This window comes from Medicago sativa, chromosome 4 (assembly GCF_051527215.1).
Source record: "Medicago sativa cultivar Bolivia chromosome 4, Bolivia_mono, whole genome shotgun sequence".
Classification (NCBI taxonomy): Eukaryota; Viridiplantae; Streptophyta; class Magnoliopsida; order Fabales; family Fabaceae; genus Medicago; species Medicago sativa.
In genome coordinates, this window is record NC_140752.1 from 74963410 (window position 1) to 74968094 (window position 4685).

The 4685-nt window shown below is 33.6% G+C and overlaps 1 long non-coding RNA gene across 1 annotated transcript; it reads right to left on the reverse strand.

Annotated features, from left to right (window-relative positions):
• Positions 1 to 1461: 1461 nt before the first annotated feature.
• LOC146931871 (uncharacterized) lies at positions 1462 to 3825 on the reverse strand. Its single transcript, XR_015006866.1, has 2 exons — positions 2394 to 3825; positions 1462 to 2360 (listed from the first exon to the last, which is right to left on the reverse strand). It is a non-coding gene; the product is annotated as an uncharacterized LOC146931871 (long non-coding RNA).
• Positions 3826 to 4685: the final 860 nt, after the last annotated feature.

A 4685-nucleotide genomic window follows, 5' to 3' on the forward strand; every position in this document is an offset into this window, starting at 1 on the left:
ATGGAGAGGATCTCAACTCCTCACATACATTTATTGCATTCGTGCAATGATATTACATGTTTGAATTAAATCGCTTATACGGATAAGTGTTTGCATTAGTATTACACATTGAAATTAAAACATCGGTAATGATTGCATTGTCGTGGGTATAAATAATGCGTGTACATTTACAACATGTGCATGGGAAATAAAAATACTATATTGAAAGAGACACCCTCCGGTTACTATTATAAGCAAAACTTTGCATTTTAGATTCATTCAATTAATGATGTATATGATCTTTATTATATACCACATACATCATTTAATAAATAAATCTAAAATGCAAATTTTTTCTTATAATAGTAGTGGCATGAAATAAAGTTCCATGTGTGCCTTGTTACTACACGTTGGAACTAAAGTAGTGGTGATGATTGTTGTGTGTGATTGTATTATGTTCGAGCATTTATTACATGTGCATTGGAAACTAAAAAGACTAAAAATATGCATTGGAATGATGGATTGAGATTTAGTGACTTTAGGACGAGAAAGTCACCGTGATTCATGCATCTAGGGTACGCCATGCGTCTAGGCATCATCCATGCATCTAGGGTATGGTTTGCAATGCACACTCATGCGTCTAGGGCATGAGGTGTGCGCCCCCGTGCACTGATTAGTGCGGGTCAAAACTGCTTTTTCCTACTTTTTTGTGGGAAAAGTCCGGTTTTTGACCCAACTTCAGGTGGAAACTCTCCCTATAAAGACAACATTCCTCACTCAGAACTGGAGCAGTTTAAGAGGAGGGCGCGCACTAAGAGCTTTCAAGGAGGAGTTTCTCTCTCCTCTCTCCCAAGTGTTCCTAGGGTATGTTTATTTTTTTTTTTTTGTAATTTGTTTTTAGTTATCATGTGTAAATAAATCTTTTTAAGCTAAAGTTCTAAGATGAACCTCTATTTTATTTGTTAGATAATTATTTAATTTAATGTCGTTTATTCAGTTATTTTTTGTTCACTATTTAGTGTTACTGTAATGCGTAAGATTTGTCTCCTCTGAAGCGCAACCCTTCTTTAGGCACTTAGATAGTGACATAGCCTAATCAGAGACAGAGCTAAGTAGTGAAGAAATGGGGCAGCCACCACCCATGAAATATATAGTACCCCTATAGTACCCATGTGTATATAACAATTCACCACCCATACTGTAGACCAAGATTTTCGGGTGTCAAGCCATTAATTGAACTTGAACCTTCAATCTACCGGACTTGCTCGATTTTATTCTTGGGAAGGGAAAAAGAGATTGAAAAACCCTTTTTGGATCCGGGGGTTGGTTACGATTCGGGAAGGTGTTAGGCACCCGCGTCGTTCACGGTACTCCGTGAGAACCTCTTTCTAACTTTATTTTATTTGAAAAAATATTGATTAAAGTATGAGTGAAAGAATGGAGGGAGAAGAAGTAGGAGTTTTGGTTATTTTTGATTGATCGATTTGAAAGGAATAAAGCCTCTGCCTACGTACCCTTAAAAGGGATCAAAACCGCCGTAGTTCGTTCTTAAAAAATATTTTTTGTTGGTTAGGTTGATTTTAATTTGATTTTGAAAATGATTTTGAGAAGGGTTGCGAGACCTCAAGGTATAGAAGAATAAAATAGAAGTGAGGTTGTTTAATTTTTATTTGAGAAATTTAGTCTAAGTTTAATTAAAGCTTCATTGAAAATTTGATTGAGAAAATAAAGGAAAAATCTCTTGGATTTGGATCCAAGGTTTATTAAGAAAAGGAACTTGTCTTTTGCTCATTTGATTTTTGAGATAAAAATGATTTTTTTCTAACTAACGGAAATCTAGCGTAATAACGTGAAAAAGTAAAGCGAGATAAAAGCGATAAATAAAGTGATAGTGTCGGTGCAAGTGTCGGTGTGTGCAATTACTACGCTATTACATACCATTCCTAGATACACGCTAAGAGAAATGCAAAGCCCAAAATAAATTACATCACTCCCCTAATTATACACACTAAATATCATAGGGCGTAAATAAATTGCAAGAATAAAGCAAATGCATGAGATCATTCTAGAATTAAAGCAAGTAAGATAATAAAAAGCAAATTAAAGCAAGCAAGATAATAAAAAGCTTAAAGGTATCACATACTAGGATGACTTACCAAGTAGAATGCATGATGTCAAAGTATTAAGGAAATGCATGAAGTAGAGATTGAAATTTTAAAGCAAAATCAACATAAGATATTATGGAGAAAAAAAAAACAAACATTTAAAATGCATGAACTAAAGTTTTAAAGTTTTAAAGCAAAATAAGAGAGTCATGGAGATTAAAGTATTTAAAAAGCTAAGAGAATCATGGAGATTAAAGTATTTAAAAAGCTCGGAATCTTGGAGATTAAAGTATTTAAAAAGCTCGGAACAAGGTCCCAAAAATGAGTTTAAAAATGCATGAGATGAAAATATAATCCTTAAATGAATTAGATAAAAAATGCATGATATAAAGCTTTTAAAAAACACTAAAATACAACTAAAAAGTGCATATTATGAAAATTAAAGTATTACAAAAAAAAAAGAATGCATGAAACGTAGTTTAACAAAAAATGCATGAGTTTTTTGTTTAAGAAAACGCTGCTAAAAATAAAGCAAATGTGCAAGGGGTTCAAGCAGCAATCAGCAAAGAAATTGCAGAAAACATAAATGGACTGATGCAAAAAATTGAACTGGGCTAGGGTTAAGCCTACTGGGTCATGGGCAGGGTTAGATTACTGGTGGGTATGGGTTGGAGCAATATAAAAGGGATGGCTGCTTGTTAAGAACATTTTCCAGACCCACCAGTAACGTATAACACTCCCTTCCTCTTAATAACATGAAACAAAAGCTCTCTCTCACTCACACAGTTCTGATCGGAGAAGACAAGGGAAGATGGTCGGAGGTACTCCGACGCGGTGGCCGGTGGCGGCACCACCGTGCCGGAGTTCAAAACTCCGTCCGTTTCAAATTGTTTTTACAGTTTCCAAATCGTTTTTCCCTATATTTTTCAAATATCAACTTAGTTTTCACAAACAACCACCGAATAATCTTAAATCTACAAGTTAAAATCGACAATGAAATAGACTTTTACCTCTTCTTTCTTCACAGATCTGGTTCAGTTTGCTTTGAGTCCTTTCACCGGAACTTGCTCGGATCTCTTTCTCTCCGAGTTGCTTCGATTCTGTTGCGTAGAGATTTGCTTGGTCTGGGTTAGTGGTTCAATCGCTGTTCCTCTTCCTTCCTCTTGAACTCGGTTTCAAACTTCTTTGCTTCTACCTGAACTCACAGCTTTGCGATGGTTCCGAAATGAATGAACGATGACTAATTCAGTGTTGTGTTTGTGTGATGATTGGTGGTGACTGAACTATGTTTGGGTGATGTGAGCTTCTAAAAAGAAATCAAGTGACTGTTGCTGGAAATTTGTGGTGTTATGTGTTTGGACGAATTTGGTTTAGGAAAATAGTTGTTGAAAGTTGAATCCGAATAATAGTGCTGAAGGTTTAATGGTGTTTATGTGGTAGTGATCATGATTTAGGGAGTAGTGGTTGATGAAAAAAAAGTTTGTAAGGAGAACCATGAATTACGGTTTTATGATTTTCAAATTCATATATGCTGGAAATTTTTTGTGCAAAGTGTTCATGTGAATTGATGAAGAAAAAGGGTATTTGATCTTTACTTTGGGTCTGCCGATTTGGAATTATGTTTCTGTTGAATTCAATGCAGCCCCCTTTGCCAATGATTGGCAACACTACTTATAGTAAAAAAACTAGGTTATGAAAGATGAATGGACTAAAGACCAAGTTACCCTTGAAGAAACTTGGAGACAAAGGAAAGAATTAGATGCTTCTTGGACCAATTAACAAAGGACACATGGACTTAAGACAAAAAAAGTTATTGATAAAAACAAAATAAAAATGACACTAAAAATAAAAAGAATAAATGGTTAAAATGAAATAAAATAAAATAGAATTGTAAAATAAAATAGAAGTGATAATAAAAAAGTAATAAAATATAAAGCCGTCGAAACTTCGACTGAGACGACTAAAACTCGCGGTGTTTTAAAACACGAACAAAACCTTTTAAACGGTTTAATCATATGGACAAAAAGAAAACTACCTAAAAGGTTTATTTATAAAAGAAATGAATAAAAGACTTTAAATATTTTAAAAGCATGCGTAAAATTTAAAATGCCTAAAAAACATATAAAGCGATTTCAACTACATAAAGCTCGAACAAAAAATTTACTTGCTTTTAAAAAAACAAGATAAAAGATTTTAAAGGATTAAACAACGACCAAAGAAATTTTAGCTGGTTAAAGCGAATAAAAGAGAAATTGAGCCGTTTCAAAATATGGATAAAAATGGGTAAAAACAGAGCAAAGTGGTCAAAATTTGGGGTATGACACATACTTTCATATCCACTTAGTTCAGTTATACTAATTTTTTTTTAATTAAAGGTCCACTCATATTCTCTTTTTTCAAGATATCTCAACAATGTCTGAGTTATGCAGAACATTGTCATTTAAAGGAAAATCTACAATTTATCACCACCCATACTTTCATATCCACTTAGTTCACTTATACTATTTTTTTTTAATTAAAGGTCCACTCATATTCTCTTTTTTCAAGATATCTCAACAATGTCTGAGTTATGCATAACATTGTCATTTAAGGGAAAATCTA